Source organism: Lissotriton helveticus, chromosome 3_1 (assembly GCF_964261635.1).
Source record: "Lissotriton helveticus chromosome 3_1, aLisHel1.1, whole genome shotgun sequence".
Lineage (NCBI taxonomy): Eukaryota > Metazoa > Chordata > Amphibia > Caudata > Salamandridae > Lissotriton > Lissotriton helveticus.
Genome location: NC_136061.1, coordinates 2,067,409,808 through 2,067,427,929, shown reverse-complemented (window position 1 = coordinate 2,067,427,929; position 18,122 = coordinate 2,067,409,808). Strand labels below are relative to the sequence as shown.

General features: G+C 44.2%; 1 protein-coding gene across 2 annotated transcripts in view; it reads left to right on the top strand.

Annotated features, from left to right (window-relative positions):
- Positions 1–11,348: 11,348 nt before the first annotated feature.
- The window catches only part of HAPLN3 (hyaluronan and proteoglycan link protein 3), a 73,175-nt gene continuing 66,401 nt past the window's right edge, over positions 11,349–18,122 (top strand). For both annotated transcript variants that reach the window (XM_078683190.1, XM_078683191.1), the window contains exon 1: positions 11,349–11,483. The gene's annotated coding sequence lies outside the window, so the exon portion shown is untranslated. The remainder of the gene's footprint in view (positions 11,484–18,122) is intronic.

Below are 18,122 nucleotides of genomic sequence, written 5' to 3'. Positions count from 1 at the left end.
ATCTCCCAAGCGCGTCTCTCTCCAGTCTTTTGGGCATTTAACAATGGCCGCCTCAGTTACGTGGCAAAACAACTTGATAGAGCCTACTCACCTTTTTCGAGTTAATCAATCAACATAGCAATCATCCTGTTATAGCCACACTATAAAAAGACCCGCCCCGCTCTGGCTCACCATTACCACTGAAGCCACTGACGAAGGAGGAAGCAGCGAGGTGCTGGGGATCAGTAAGTACGGCATAGCTGATAGAATAGACCTGGAATCCTCTATCTAGAAGAACTCGGTCCCTTTAACAATGCAAGTTCTTAGAAAAACTTTCTTTCCTTTTTTCCCCCATCTCTTCCCACTTTGCAGCTGGACCCCACTTCCCCTTCGCGCAGCTCTGGCTCATGGGGCATTGTCTCCTTATTTCAAAAGTATGTATCTTGATGTATATACATTTCTCTCCCTTGACAGCTAGCATATGGTGTTCTACAGTGTTGTGTGTGTGTAAGTGTGTGTCTAAATATCCGTTTCCACGCTCACTATACTTGGCGACATGGCCTTCTCCCAGGACTCTTTGGCCTGCCGTGTATAAAAGCCAGCACGTGTGTTTTTTTCCTTCGTTTGCCTCTGTTTTCTTGCAGGTAACCATTAGTTTAGCGCATTGGGATCCGCGCCTTTCTAAAACCTGTGTTCTTATTCTTCCAGGCTTATAACATCAGAAATTCTGAGTTAGCTAGAACACGTATATCTATAAAATATATTTATACACATTGATAATACATTACACTCCCATATTGTGGTAGAACATTAGTGAGTGACAGGGGGATCTATACCCGGTCCTGACGAAGGTACATGTCGCCCCGAAACATGTTGACCCACACAGGAGAACAAGCTTAGTAACCCGCTTTTGCTCTCCGCCTCACCCCTTTTAACAATACCAGCCAGTGCCTATTAAACAGTTTTTTCTACCACTAGGCCAGGTATTTTTTAACTTCACTTGTAATATCACTCCTGACCCCACTGACACTCACCTCATCTCACTCACATAGTACTCACAATTTAAAGGTGCTCCTGCGTAGTCGCTAGTCGCAGCACTGCCCCGTCCCGCAGCGGGGGCGGGAAGACCCCGATGATGAAGCATGACACCAAGGGCCCTTTTGGTGTGTGAGGGGTATTTTAACACACTAAGTGTATTCCAGCAACCCTGGAATACCGACTGATTGAATTTCAGGTGGTCTTTTTTGATTATTCGTACTTTTGCAAGAGGAGGATTAGCCCACCGAGGTGCTGAGTGGCACCACCTCTTCACTCCCTTCTTTTGATATCCCTTAACATTTATCTATTGCCATACAATGCTGTCTGTCAGAGACTTCAATCGCCTGATCAATCTCATTATTTTTAAACTGCTGGGCAGCTTGTATAATCGAATTCAATATATTGGTGGATCGTGGATGTGCACTGCAACTGTTGGTTGTGACCGTACTCCACTTACGTGCTCCGGGGTATCACTCCCTACTCTGGAGTGTGAATGATAATGTCGTAGTTAGCAGATCCCAAATTTTTGGTCTGTCTCCCTAGGCACTGTGTTTGCTGTCTCTCCAGCTCTTAGTTTATAAAGATAACAATAGTGCTTTGATGTTTTTGTCTTATAATCCATTTATTAAACAATTTATTCTTTGGTTAACGATGTTCTTTTCACATCTCGTTTCACATTAATGAATCATCTCCATATTTTGTATCCTGTTTAACATCGATACTTATGTCATTTTCCCGATGCATTTCGGCACTATGCGCCTTTATCAAGGGAACGATCTGTCAAAAAAATAATATATCATTCAATGGTTTGCTGTGCTTACTAATGTCACCCGTAAATACATTAATGCATATTTGATACGTTCTTACATCATACTTGTGTACACATAAACATTTCTGTATACTCTGTTGATGCTTGTAACATACCAAGAACATAACGATTGTGTGCCTTAACCGGAATGCGATTTAATGAAACACTCAGTACGTTAATCTCTGTGTTCAAGGGGATACTGCATTGGTTAACTGCTTCAGCGCTACCGCGTTTTCCCGCTGTGCGCTGGAGAAGTAGAAAAAGGCTTGTTCGTGACAAAGCCAGCTCGTCATGAGTCCACCATAGGTGAAGCCCATGACGAGCTGGCTTTGTCATTAGCGTGCAAGTGGTTAATCAACTGTTTCAAATCTGTGAACCGGGGTTCTGGTGCTAGATATTGCGCTGGCTGTTGTGGGCTCGATCAGCTACTTTAAACGTAAAAGCGTGTATATGCTTCAAAGCGCTGGCTTCGTGGTTTTACTCTCTGATATGGGCTGCGCTTACCGTGTCGGTACTTTACTGAATATCGCACTGCCTGTGGTGAGCTCGCTAGCCGTGTAGTATGACTCTTAGTTTCGAGCTGCGCTTACCGTATCGGCGTTCTGTGACCGTTACTCTGTAGCACCGCCTGGTGCACGCTGGGGTGGGAGTTCCAACCGGAGGAATTGGACAAGAATCCTCCAGCCGGGAATCCCTATTACAACCGAAACAAGAGAACTTCCTAAACTTACTAAAACCAGGCATTTTCAAAGTCACTGGTCTATTTGCAAACCTCAAGGGATTTAGAGAAAACTACACAGTACAAACGTACTTACCCCTTGGCTTCGGCTATTGCAACAGTCGAATAATAAATCAAAAAGAAAAACAAAGAAGTGGGGGCTACCCACAAATACTTAACTAGATGTTTTCTCATGCCAACAGAGGTCCGTCTAACGTCTCGCAATACCAATCGTCACCAAATGGGCCAAGGCAGGGCGGAAGTCAGAGCAGCATTCGTCAGCAGCCGTTGAGAAGGAGTAGCCGCGCTGTAAAAGACCTTCGGTCCACTTCGACATACAGGGGTCGCTTGACGTGGTTCGCGAATCCTCCAGAATTTTGCTGCGGGGCTCCTCACGACCCTCGGGCTGAACCGCTACCACTGAACCTCGCTGAAACTGTGTCTTGTCCCTGTTTCTTCTCTTTCTCTTTTACCTCCTTGTGGTTTCAATTTCTTCACTTCTTTCTTCTTGTCTTTCTTTTAAATCTCTCAAAAATTTTCTTTCTTCAACTTCAACTTTTCTTATTTTTTGTCTAAATGGTTTCTCTTTTTCCTCTCTCTGTCTGGACGTTATGGCCCAGGGACACGGCAACCAGTCGCTTTAGGAACTGATAGTTCCTATGCCTCCTATAATGGGGAGGGTGGGGGGAGGGGTTCCGGGGAAATGGGTGGGGGTGGGAATGGGTAAGGGTTGGTGGTGGGGGTGTAAAGCAGAGGTATTCATTGCAAGGATGTTAATTTTGTATTCAAGTTTGTACCTAAGTTGTTGTATCGAGGACTATTTAGTGTGGAGATGTTCTAATTTTTTTCTTTTTACTTTAAAATGGCAGGAAAGATGACTACTGTGAAAATATGTACAATCAATATAAATGGGCTCAATGACTTTAAAAAGATTGCAGCGTTTCGCTCTTTGATACAAGCATTGTCTATCGACTTATTATGTATACAAGAAACTCATGTTGCTTGGGATAAACGTTCATTGTTGGATAGATTGGGTCTGGAGGTACTGCTTGTTTCCAAGCAGATGGGTATAAAAAGAGGTATAGCTATCTGTATGCGAAAGGGAGCGGCGAAGTGCCTGAAAATTTTAGCCGATAAATGGGGCAGATGGGGACTTGTTGAATTAGTTATTGGTGGGTTTAAATTTACTTTATGTTGTTTATACGGGCCGAATTTAGATGATGCGGAAGTTTTTAACACCATTAATGCAGAATTAGCTACTTGGGCACAACCTATGATAATATGCGGGGATCTAAACATTCATCTGCCTGCCGATTGGGATATCAATTCAGGAAGGAGGTATATCGGTCATAAATCTAACACCTATTTTGCCCTTCGCGAGTTGGTTTTGAATAACGGATTAATGGATGTGTGGCATAAAAAGTATTCTAATGATCCGGGCTATACCTTTTATTCCTATCCACATCGCAAGTTTGCCCGATTAGATTATTTTTTTACGTCCCTGCAGTTTCTGGAGACAATTAGTCTTGAAATTCTTCCCCAAGTAATGTCAGACCATAATCCTATAATTGCCAAGATTGAGTTCTCTATAGAATTTTCGAATTCAAGTAGTCCTTGGTCATTTCAGAGAAATCTGTTATTAGATGATGATTATTTACATTTTATGGCGACTGTGATTAACGACTATTTCTCTACAAATAACGATTCAGCCTCCCCACCGGTGGTGTGGGACGCTTTTAAATCAATAGTACGTGGAGAGACAATTAGCTTTGCCAATTTCAAGAGAAAAAAAGTACAAACAGAATTCAAGGAGAGACTGAATAAGATTAGGTCAGCCGAGATGAACTTGATGACGGCATGTAAAGATAATGTTGGCATAGAAGATGCACAATTACGTCTTGTAATCGAACGCTCTGGGTTACGGACTCATATTGCGGATAAAGTAGCATCAGATTTCATGCTGTTTAAAACTGAACGCTATGAATATAGCGAGCGTACAGGTAAAATCTTAGCACAACGTTTACGACAGAAATCCTCTTTTAATGAAATCAAGGGTATTAACGACATTGATGGCAATTACCATGAATGTAGGGAAGGAATTCTAGAGTCATTTTTGGGATTTTATAAAACACTGTATAATGATCTAAACAATGAAGTGGATAAGACCCTGAATCCTGTAGATTATCTTACTGGTACTAATCAATTAGCATTGGGAAGTGAAAAGATTGACTCATTTGGATTTTCAATAAGCTGGGATGAGATCGAGCGAGCTATTCTGAGTCTGGCTGCAGGTAAAGCGATGGGATTTGATCAGATACCTCTGGAATTTTATCGCACATTTCGACATATGTTGAAGCCAGAATTGGTAAAGATCTTTAACTGTGCATTTTCAGGGAAACCACCCGATTCTTGGTCTACTGCTATCATAGTGGTGTTCGTGAAGAAGAACAAGGATCCGAAAGAATTAGGCTCATACCGACCTATATCTCTCATTACGGCGGATAGCAAAATCTATTCTAAAATTCTTGCAAATAGGCTTAACCAGGTAATGCCTAGTCTAGTCTCTAATATTCAACATGGTTTCATTAGAGGGAGAGATACTACTGACCATGTGAGTCGTGTTATCACACTTCTGGATTGGGCTCAGGCAAAGGAGTCCCCAGTCGGGGTGGTCTTACTCGATGCTGAAAAAGCATTTGATAGAGTAGACTGGGGATTCCTCTGGGCTGTGCTAGAAGAGAAGGCGTTCCCTCTACAGTTTATTCAGGCGGTTCGGTCAATGTATTCGGGTCCTAAAGGCATTATAAGGCTGGGCACTAATTATTCTAAATCTTTTCCAATAACGAGAGGGACGAGACAGGGATGTCCCTGCTCCCCGCTTTTATTTGCACTATATTTGGAACCTTATTTAAGTAGGCTTATTCTCGAACCGAATATTCCACCAGTTCATCTTTTTGGAGTAGACCATAAAGTTTTAGCATATGCGGATGACGTCGCAATTGTTACGTCTGACGTCTCCTCTGCGCTACCCTCAATAATTAATTTAGCCAATGAATTTGGAAAGGTCTCTGGCTATAAGTTGAATATTACTAAAACCCAGATTATTCATTCAGAGAAGGATAAGCCTATGGATATTTCATTAAATACTACTGGCTCTTATCTTGGTGTCACGCTATCCTCCAAGGTTGAGGATATTGTGGCACTAAATGTAGATCCTTTGCTCATATCCTCTAATAGATTGCTAGAAAGATTTAATAACTTACATTTGTCATTATATGGCCGCACTAATGTTATCAAGATGACGATTTTTCCTAAATTTTTGTATTTCTTTCGAACCATTCCTCTATTTTTTCCAATGTCTCTCTTTAATAGAATAGACAGAATGGTGTCTAGGTTCCTGTGGGGATATCATCGTGCTAGAAGATCGTTAAAATGGTGTACTTTACCATTAGAGTCTGCTGGTCTGGGGCTCCCGAATTTTAGATTATACTATTGGGCTATTGCTTTGAAAACTTTTCGGGTGCTGCTTTTTCATGATTATGCTCTAGATCCAGCGATGAGACCTTCTATTTTCGAAATGCTTCTAGGCGCTGATGCAAGGCAATGTTTGGTGAAAATTATTGAACCTAGCTACTACAAAAAAACCAAATTTAAGATAGTCTTCTCGGCAGGCTTAATATGGAAGCAAATGAATAAAACTCTATGTTTAGTTTCTAAATTGAATTACTATACACCTCTGTCTGACAATAAGTCATTACCTGTTATTTTTCAAGATATGGTGATTCAACGATGGTACTCGAGACAGATCTATTCATTCGGTCAATTGTATCAAAATGGGTGTCTCCTGCCTTTTGATAAATTACAAGAGTCTTTTGATTTATCTAGGAATGATTTTTTTAAATATCTACAGATTCGTAGCTTTTTGGGGGGGAAAAATGTGTTGAGTACGGGTACTATGGAAACTGTTGATATTTTAGAAAGCTCCAGGAAAAACAGTCGTATTGGTATTATCTATCAACTAATGATTGGTAGGATGCAGAACGATCTGGATCATCATATTCAGAAATGGGAGAGGAAGCTTGGTGTCGTAGGGATTGATTTGGTAAAAACATTCGAGTTGAGTAAAAAAACGTTAATTAATAGCTCCCTCAAGAGTCAACATTTTATGTCTACCCTTGATCTTTATTATACACCTGCAAAATTGGCAAAGTGGAATGCGGTAAAGGGTATTAATTGTAGTCGCTGCGGCACTCTAGCAGCCGACTCAATTCACATGTTTTATAGTTGCTCTAAACTTGCTGACTATATTATGAAGATTGAAAAGTTTCTATCCAATCTGTTACAGGTCCGGATTACACTGCACCCTACTGTCATTATTCTCGGTGTATATTTCCCTCCTCAGGATTTCACAATAGATCAAGAATACTTTCTGTTTATTGGAATGTCTATTTTTCGAGCCTGTATTACATCCAGATGGTTGGATGTAGATTCTCCAACGTTTGAGTTATGGTTGGGAAAATTATTAAATGTTTACAGAATGGATAATGCAGTTTATAAATTGAAAGGACTCAGAAAGCAGACTTTTGGCCGGAAGCTATGGTCACCAATTGACAATTGGATTTGAATTGTTTCATTGTCTCTCCATGTAAAGAATTTTGTTTGATTTTGTATTTTCTTCTTTCTATATTTTCTATTTTTGGTTATGTCCTTGTATGTTTTACCTCTGCTAAAAATAAAAAAAAAAATAAAAAAAAAAAAAAAAAATAGATTATCTAGTATGTCAGACTCAAAACTACCATTTTGTGGCCACTGCAGAAAACCATCTTTCTTTTAGTGTATCGAATCCATGCATCGTTAAAGACAATAGGACCAACACCATGTTTCGAATAGAGCTCATAAGTGGGAGTTCCAACCGGAGGAATTGGACAAGAATCCTCCAGCCGGGAATCCCTATTACAACCGAAACAAGAGAACTTCCTAAACTTACTAAAACCAGGCATTTTCAAAGTCACTGGTCTATTTGCAAACCTCAAGGGATTTAGAGAAAACTACACAGTACAAACGTACTTACCCCTTGGCTTCGGCTATTGCAACAGTCGAATAATAAATCAAAAAGAAAAACAAAGAAGTGGGGGCTACCCACAAATACTTAACTAGATGTTTTCTCATGCCAACAGAGGTCCGTCTAACGTCTCGCAATACCAATCGTCACCAAATGGGCCAAGGCAGGGCGGAAGTCAGAGCAGCATTCGTCAGCAGCCGTTGAGAAGGAGTAGCCGCGCTGTAAAAGACCTTCGGTCCACTTCGACATACAGGGGTCGCTTGACGTGGTTCGCGAATCCTCCAGAATTTTGCTGCGGGGCTCCTCACGACCCTCGGGCTGAACCGCTACCACTGAACCCGCCCCTCGTTGGGCGCCAGTTGAAGAACCGGGCCTTATGGGCCTGGCGGCGCAGGGCACGCCTTAATCTTCGAGTTCACCTGCCTTGTCGGACAGAGACACGAGACACTCTGTTGGGCATTGAAAATTAGGTTTATTAGCTGCAGCTAAGCACAGTTGTCCCAGAAGTACAGAGTAGGTTCTCAGGAGACTGCCACTTCAATTCCGTGGCGCACAATCTTTTATAACACACATTTTTACAACATGTATCCTCAACACATACAAAGCTAACCAATAGGAGAAGTTGGAAAACAAGCTATCGAATGTCCCAAATACGCCCTTCTTTCAGACTCTGTGTGTTACCCCTCCCCACAAGTTAATCAATGCTAGTGCCATAATCTAATTCGTAGGTGGCAGGACGTATTTGTGTGCCTCAAAGGATAGTTGTGTAACAAGAGAATACAAGGAGAGAATAGCGAAGGCCAGTCGGATAAGATAGAATAAGGAAAGAATAGAGAAAGCCAAACAATCAGTCGAGACAGGGATCAATCAGTCCAGACATGGATTAGTGGACTCAGCCAGACCCTGACATCGGGTTCGTAAGCAAGGGCAGGGAGTTACTTTTTAACAAGAGAGACACGTAGCAGCTGGAAACGGCAAAAACACTCCGTTCGCCGTGTTGCCTGAGTGAAGGCAACACAAAATGGCGGCAGGCCACAAAATGGTGGCCGAATACGGGACGAAGTCGGAAATCAAAGAACCTCAAGCCCTCAAGCTTCTTCATGGTTGTTGTACGGTCACTGGAGTTTTGTGCCTCAAACTCTCACTCACAAGGGACTTTCTGAGCTTCAGGACCATGAGCAGACAGGCGGCAGCAAGGGGCTGCACTCAGGAGCAGCAGGCACATTTCAGCAACACTGCAGCCTGCTTGAATGTGCATGTTCTTTAACCTTTGTGAGCAGGTTGAGACTTGACTGGGGTGTAGTACTTAAGCCCCTTCATCATTTTACTGTTTCTTCATTTCAGACCCAGGCCTAAGAAAGACCCACATCCCTGTGGCAAAGGGCACAGTTGTGGAACGCCTGGTTTTCAGGAGCCAGTCCTTGTTGGGTTGTGGAGAGCCTGTAGTATTTGGTGTGCTAGCTCCCAGGGGCAAGGTGGGTTAGAGTGTAGCACTCCGGCCATGCCCATCCCTTGTATCCTGACATATATAAATGTTCTGTTGGTTGCTTCGTGCCCTGGGTGTATCTGCAGTCTGGCATGGGCTGGTACAGCCTTCTCACTGCTAGGGACCATGGTATAGGAGGGTGCCTGGTGCCATGCCTCTTCCTCTTCATCAAGGTGCCAGGCACCTCAGGCACTTGAGGAGCTAGCTGGCAGGTGCTGACAGGCACCTGCATGTGCAGCACAATTCTGTGCAGGGATGCTCACCTCAAATGATGGAGGTGGCAGTACTGCTTCTTCTCCTCCCAAGCAGTCACACCTTTGGTGCAGGAGGAGGCAGAGGTAGTGTGGCAGCTGATGCAGCTCCTGCCACAGGGACTTCTGCCACAACAGAGAAACAGCCAATTCGTAATGCTTCGTTCCCACCACTGGTGAGGGTTGGAAGAGTCGCTGCAGTGGCCAGGTTCAGTCCTTGGACTTGTTGTGTAGTGTGGAGGGATAGAGCAGTTTCTTGTCAGCTTGGCTGTCCCTCATCTCTTTTGGTATCAGGGTCACACTGCTACTTTCTTTGCCTAGGAGTGGTATGGACTCTAGTCCACACAAGTAGTTTTTGTATAAAGCGGGGGGGTGAAGAAGGCTAATTCTCAGGCGTTCCTCACTACTTGTATGCTGTGGGACAGTACCAATGCCCTTCCTGTCAGCAATACTGGAGGTAGGGGAGTGCCTGTGGCTCAGGGGGTGTGGCATCAACCATGACAGGGACCCTCTGTGTCCAAAGTACACAATTGACACTCCTGGCTCTAGTTATGGGCCTGTTCCTCCCCAGAGCCCTGGCAGTGCATCAAGAAGCTTCTTGGGATGTTTCTCCAGAACTCCATGCCCCCTCTTCTTCGCTACGTGCCAGACCTTATTCTGTGGCTTGGTGGGGCATGGGATGGCTCTCTTTACAGGCAGCAAAACACACAAGATGAAGGACGGAATGTTGCACAATGGCAAAACATTCACCCCCAGTCACAGATCTGGGTTTAATCCATTGTTATTTTGCTCACCAAGCCACTCCAGTTCAGACATGGCCATATGCAAATCAGTCTTGACCCTGTGCCTCATGGGAACAGTCCAGCCCGAACTGCCAAGCCATGTCTTTCCTGGACCGGAATTAAGCATCCTAGGACCGGTTTCTGGCTATCAGCCGTCTTCAGCCAGGATAGCTTGACTCCAGTGGCTTAGTGAGCAAGGGACCCACATCTGGGCATACCCTTCCCACATAGGGTGAACAGCAAAACACACAAGATAAGTGCCAGACTTTATTCTGTGGCTTGGTGGGGCATGGGATGGCTGTCATTACAGGCAGGCACCGAACATAGTCTGGAACCACGGAACATCAGCTAATGATGGGCATAGTCACCTCCAGGATGTGTCGATTCTTTTGCTTCCTTTCGCCGGACAAACCTCAAGTACCACTTTGCTTACCAAATTCTGGGATCCGGCAGCGTCATCAGCACGGGTTGAGAAGGGACTGCGCATACCTGGTGACGATACTGGGCCAGAGCAGCTGCCAAGGTAGGTATCAAGCCTCGTTGCCATTAAAGTGTAAGGCGCCAGTGATAGAAGGACCGACACAAATAGAGTATTGGTAAGCAACTTAGGCTCAAGCAACCATGTGTTGTAATAGCATTTCTATAGCGCTTCATACTTCTCCCAAGGTGCTAAAGTATCACCCATTTGTGTGACCCGGTGATGTAATTGTTGTTTATATGTGAGCAGTGATTTATATGGGCTTCTACTGCACTTCTTGATTTTGAAAGGGAGAGTACCCGCACTTCTCAACAGAGGAAATACTTTTAATTGCAAAGTACTGCTACTTCTCCGAAGCAACCAGGTGCTGTGGTATCGGGTACCTGCACTACTGTTTTTCCATTTCAGGCATTGTATGTGTGTATTTTTGCATTTGAAGTGTGAGATCTTTCTAAGAGGTGACATCCTAGATAGCAGGTCCTTATAGACGCGACACAATCTATCTCCAAAAATAATCACTGAATAAATGCAGCCCATTTCGTTTCCACCATAGAATGGCAAGATTGTGCTCAGCATGCTCGCTGCGCTATCTTACTTGTTAAATGGATATGAGGCAAAGACCACCCCATCAGAAAAGGCAGACGAGGGATCGTGTCCCTTTAAGAGAGTGGGGCGGCAGAAGTTGGGCTTTGTCTGCTGCCACGCCCACAGTTTCCTCTGGTGGTCCATGCAGAGTAATTAGGACAGGAGTTTGGAGCGCGTTTTACTACAGAGCTGTGGCCTCGCGCGCTCGGGTGCTGTTCAGGACGGGCACTGCACGCTGCGTGACGTGACCTCCTCGAGGCAGTGAGGGAAGAGGTGACAGACAGACATCCACAGAGGTAAGTAAGACCAGAGCACAGGTTTACTTTTTTTTCAACTTCCAGAACAGAAACAAGTGTAACGGTAAAATGGTCCGCATAGGTGAGTTGGAAGGAACTGCATCCACTTTGGCTAATTAGGAAACTAGATACATTTACACTGCGCTGTGTGTTGACTTTTAAGAAACTACGACACGACTTGCATGTACTTGTTTCCAAGTTGATTTAAAAAGTGCTGCCGCTGCACATGTATTTAGAATGCAATGCGCATTCATTTAAATATAACTGAAATTGACTTGCATTTAGAGTACATTGTATATTCATCTTCAAAAACAGAAAAATGTAAATGCACCTTTCGTTCTAAATTTTGCATAATGCGTGGTATTGAGAGAGCAATAAAAAAACTACTGCGGTGACTTGCATTCAGAGTTAGGCGTATTGTGCACTCTTTAAAGAACGCTGCCAGACCCTGCAATTGGAGTTTGAGTGTACTTGTTTTAATACATAAAGGTTACCGAATCACTTGGTGGTTGCATTTTTACAGACTGTGAAATGTGAGACTCACCTGCAGGCGGCCGTTATCATTTCTTGCTAGAAACCCTGGGCTAGGCGGCTAATACTTTGAAAGCGAGAGATCTCGGCATGGGACAAAGCTGACATCCGTCATTTGTCACCTCGCATCAGCATTTCACTGCCACATTCCTTCGACTTCGAGGGCATCTCTTCACGGCTCAGTGGAGCCGCCAAGGCTTTGTTGAGCAATGAGGCTGGAGATATTCCCTTTATATGCAAACAAGTGTTATCTGTGGGAATTGTTCAACTTTCTTTTACTCTGCTTTGCAAAACATAATCCGCTGTCATTGTTTGCTTTCTTTGAAGTTGTATTTCTTCATGACGTGCCAGGCACTAATTCTTATTGATTTGTAGATTTGTTGAGAACATGTGGCGTTTGAACTGTAAATGCACTGCGTAAAAGCAGTTTATTCTGTCAGACCCCGGTGCTACTTCTGTTTGTAATTCATGTAACCTAGGCAATAGGGTGGTGACGTAGCATGGTCCTTAGACACGTCGAATCATTTTATACGCAATAAATAAACATGATAAAATATTTTTTTTTGCAGTCTGTCCATACTGCTGACTAGGGCAATGGAAGTGCTGCTGAGTAGCACTACCCGCCCCGCCCCCAACGCCTTCCACATAGTTCTTCCAGCTTTAACATTCCCTGAACTGTGGTCACTTCAAAGGAGGCTCCGACGCTCGCCTAAACAGGGCACAGATGTCAAATGCCTGCTCCAGAGGAGCACACCTTGGTGCATGCTTCCCCCTACTGGCCAATATCTGAACTAACGACAAAATATTGGATAAGACCTTACGGAAACTTGTGGACACCAGCATAGAGATTGAAAGTTATTTATTTAACTCATCAGCAACGAACTCGTGTAGCCGGCTTGAGCCTTTCTGACCCTGCTCAAAGCATACATGCCAACAATTTAAAACGGAGAAGTGGAAGATTGTGAAACAAAAATCGGGAGAATGTATTTCCCCCATGAACTATTGAAACAGATGTAATTTCAGGCTGGAGACAGCTAAAACAGTGTCCTTTTCGGCTTAAAAAATCTGTAGTCTCCCTTATAAATCGGATCTAGTGGCATGTGTGTTAAACGGATGCTCGTAGGCACTGGCACGGGTGCGATTGTTTAATATGGCATGTTATATTTACACTGTTTCTCAATTCTGGACACATAGTGGAAGATTTTCAAACATTTTGCGCTGGGGAGTGTCACAAAAGTGATGCTAACCAGCACAAAATGTTTTTTACCTCTTTACTTTCCAGCGCAAAACCAGTTTTTAATGGGAAAGTACCATACAAGTAATGCAAAGCACCGCAAAGGTTTGCTTTGCATTACTTAGCGCCAAGAGGACGTTACATGTGTGGTAAATTGGGTGTTCCCATGCAACCATGCCTTTTGACACAACACCCTATCCTCTAACAATAGTAGACAGGGTTTGGCACCAAAAGTTAATGCCATCTGAAAGGAGGCGTTAAGAGGAGAAATGTTTTCTTTCTCCCTTTTTTCCCTACTCTGCATGCACTCTGCACAGCGCAGTACACATACAAAGTGGGAAAAGTTATTTGTGGAGGAATGAGTGGATACTGCTTGGGTCAAGGCAAAACTGGAGTCAAGACCCAATTTCGTAGTTGACACGTACCGCTCAAGTGGCTACACCCAGGAGCCACTAGGTAGAAGACATTGGTAAAAGTTAGACGAGAGGTGTCAGTGTCTATTCATTGTTAATAGTAATAGGGATGATAAATTCCAAAACAAATTTTCGTTTTCCAATAGGATATGCTGTGTTTTTTTTTTTTTAAATCCTATAAACTAAAGAACAGCCAACATGTGTTTCGCCCACGAGGCCAGCAGGCCAAGGGCTTTTTCAAGGCAAAAAGGGTCTTGTATGTAGTCAATCAATTATTATTTATTGTGTTGAGCGTAAACAGTCTATGTGGTCCCAGTTGTTCTGTGAACGACCAGGACCACAGAGACACCTCTCTCCTAACTTTGACCAAAGTAGGGAAAGTGTTTGAACTTGTCTAGGCATAGTATTTTGCACAGGAAGGGTCCCCTCCTGTACAAATACTATTCTAGACTCAGACACTCACCATAGCGTTTTAGCCTTAAGGTGTGTCCCTGGCGCACAGCAGCTGAAATCAGTGCTGGCGCTAGGGAGAGGGGGGAGAGAGCAATATCTCTGTAGATATGGTGCTCTCCTGCCCCCCCCCCCCCTTGTCACGCAACGCAGTGCAACATTTTTAGATAATATGCTGTGTGACTTCTTTTAAAATCTGCACTGAAATGTTTTAATTTCTCCTATATTTTTTCACTTCGCATCAGTGTTGCACTGTGCAGCACACATTCAAAGTGAGAAAAGTGTTCGAACTTGTCTAGGCCTAGTATTTTGCACCGGAAAGGCACCCATCCTGCACAAAACCTATGCTAGACTCAGGTACGCGTGCTATGGAGCTAAGGTATGTGCCTGGAGCACAGCTTCTGAAATCAATGCTGGCGCTAGGGAAAAGGGAGAAGAGAGCCATATCTCTGTAGATATGAAGCTCTCCTGCTCCCTCCCTGTCACGCAACGCAGTGCAGCCTCTTTTGGGGCTGCGATGCGCTGCGTTGCGTGCCTTTTTGAAAATCTGGCCCACAAGCTTGACTTTTAGACAGAAACGGCCCTCGTACATAATTTCTATGTCAGGAAGTCTCACGTACTGGAGCATCACGTCACTGGTTTTTATTGGCCCCATTGATGAGGAGGTAGTATAAGCCCCCGTGGTTCAAGATTGCAGGCAGGGAGGGAGGGGCTCGAGTGAACAAGCTATGAGGGGTGTGAAAGGTGCTGCTGCTCAAACTGAAACGCCTCAACGCGCTTCCTTTAGGAGTCGGCGCTTTATGGATTAAGACAAGTTGGGGTGTAAGGCTTTATTCGAGAAGTGAGATGGTTGACTTCGATGTGGCTGGCCAAGGGTGGGGCCCTCCGAAGCCTAGGTTTGAGAGAGACAGGCTAACCCAGTTACCGGAGGGTCAGACTACAGAGCACCTTCTCTCTGTTACAAAACAAAAGGAAGCGCTGTAGGAAAGGGCAGAGTCTACAAGGGTGGTGTGAGTGAAGCCCAGAAAAAGTAAGAGTTGTTCTTTGGCCCGGAAAAGACCGTGGCACTTCCGTCAGTGTATTGTCTCTTTTGTGATCTTGTGCAGAATTCAGGAATACATCAGGTAAGTTCGAACATATGTTGATCCCACCTAGACAACGGGGTTCGTTTGGGGCGTGAGGAAAGGGGCTGAGTTGAGTAAAATGCTTCCGATGTTGAGAAATCAGAGAACAGCCTGGCGGGCCAGTGCAGCTGCAGGTGACCTCTCGGAACCGAGGCCCGGAGTCATCAGAGCCTCTCGGGAAAGGCGAGACCGCGGCTGGACTGCGTGTCTCGGTGTGACATTGAAAGGGGATATGATGCTGGAGCCAGCCTCTGAGGGAACATCCGATCACCAGGACGCTCGGGTGAAAGTGAGACGGCGTGGCGCGCACTCACTGCTGAGCTCCTCAGTGCTAGCTGCAGCGCGAACGGGTTTTTTTCCGAATGGCGGAGGTGTAAGATGTCTTTCGAAACCTCCGCGTCACGCAGTCTCTGGAGGTGCCATTACTGAAACACGCGCCTCTTATGAAGCCTATGAAATGGAGGGACGCGTTTAACGTGCATGACTTTTGGCTGAGCGCTGTGTCCTAGTATAAATACTCCACGCCCGAAGTTTTACAGTGTGCTTATGTTTTATTACATTTCACCCTCTGCAGACCGCTAATACTCTAATAACATTGCCCACTGCAATGGGAAAAACACACACCTTTACCTTCAATTGTGTAATGTATGCAGAACTTTGACCTGAGCTCAAGAGGTTACATCCCCGCAGCTAGATTAAATCTCGTTATGGGAACTTGCTTGCCCTTGCCGGCATGTTGAGATATGCCCAGCGGTGCCCACGAGGGCGCGAGGTGAACAGGTCAGCTCAGGATTGCCCGAGCAGCCTTTAGCCATGCCTGACTGCAGGAGTCCGGACCTGTGCACACGCACACGGGCGCGCACGCACCCATTCGCGGCCCAGGGGCTGACAGTGAGTGATGCCATGCCCTGTCACTGGCCCCGGGGCTTGAATTTCCGACCTGAGCGACTCTCCAGAGTTCAAATTGTCTCCGTTACGGAGCGAAATGACCCGGGTACTGAGACTGGTAGCAGACAAAAGGCAACATTGCGCAATGTTTTCCATTTCGTGCACAGCCTTTGTTCCACGTTAATAGGGTGAAAAGTGGATACTGTGTATTGCCGAGCAGACACAATAGCTGTTAAGTAGGCGATAATAACATGGGCTCCTCACGTGCAGGTGATGAATGCCTCAGTTGAAGTGTTGCTCCAACAGGACATGATTATCTGTTAAAAAACGTGCATATCGGTATTTTATGAATTTCATCACCGTAGCTAGAATTTTCACCTACACATTTTGCCAGTCTTGAATTCTTTGCTCTGTAAATAACAGGATTGGCTATTAGTTGACCTCTGAAGGATGAACAATTGACCTTGACGGTGCACGGTCCTTTCTGCAACATTTGCACTAACCCACTGAACAGTCCAAATGGCTACTGGATTATTTAAACATTAAGGACTGAGGTGTGTTCCCCACCTACTCAAAGAAAACAGCAACCACACACAATTTACACAGACGTTGGAAAATGCACAATACAACTGATATAACAGTTGAACTAAAAAACGTCATTATCATCCAGATCCTAAGCTCGGCATGTCTCACCAGCCTGCATCAAATGACGGGCTAGAGAACTTTCAATGTAAGCAACCTCCCTCAAACATGAGGGGATGCTCGCAAACCTCCCAAGCCTCAAAAATTGCCCTAACTCATCTTCTAAAAGAACATACCACAACATTCCATGTGCATTATATCCTGCTCAGATAGGCCACAGGGTCAGCTATCTCACTGCTCCCAACAATATCGAACAGACTCCAACAGTAGACCACAGCCCACAGCACAACTCCCAGATCCCAACACCGTTCCAAAATGCCAATCCACTGCTCGTCCAACGTTGCTTTTTATTCAGCTCCATGTAGCTATGCATGTACTTCGCCCTACACCAAGGCACAACAGGGTGACTATGGCATATAACTATGGAGTGGGTTCAACATTGCCACCTCAACAGTGCCTCCATAGTTTTCATAAACTTACATATCAAAAGTGTTCATACCAACCTGGGTTAAACTTACAAATCCACACTCTGCCAGCATTATATTGAAGTAATAAAATCAGCCAAGAAAGGCCTTTTAGCAGAACAGTTTTTTGGTCGAGCTATGGACGGCTGTGAACCACAGCAGAATTAACTAAACGGCAAACTCCTTCAGCTCACAAATCCATACTCACAGTTCACTCTAAGGATCATGGTTATGATTGAAAACAGTTTGCTTGGCAGAAAGAGTTCCAAGGTTCAGGAAATCGTGTATTTTAGCTGTACTATTAATAAATATAGTTATTTGAAACGTACGTCTTCCTTCCAATTCTAGGATTTCTATATAATGCCACATTTTTCGTGTCCTCTTTCAAATTTCCATCTTCAAGTCAGAATTTGAATAAGTTGGCTCATTCTTTTCACAAATAGTCATATAACAGCAACGAAGCACTGTAAGTGTCGTCTGGGTTCATAGTCTAATAGTCGTGTACACTGTGTTTTATAAAGCAGAAAAATACATGGTAACCAGTGAAAATGACATTATCTCTGTTCTGGCTGATGAAAACGTTGGGAAAAAATGCTTTATACATTTTGGGGAAAATTGTGGTCATTCTTGTGGCATACAAGTTATTTATTCTATCCTGCTATTCTTGGCTCCATGCATTTCAATCATACTTAGAAAAAAAACTACCCCTCCTTCAGATAATCTGCTGCCATAATATCCATGTTATACTTAGCTGAAAAGTGATTGACAATGCTGGAGTTTTCAAGGAGACGTCATCCATTATTCATGACTTGGGAGGTATTGCCTACCGTACTATTTTTGATTGGGGGTTCAGTTCACTACATTTTTCGATTGGTGCAATAGTGCATATTCTT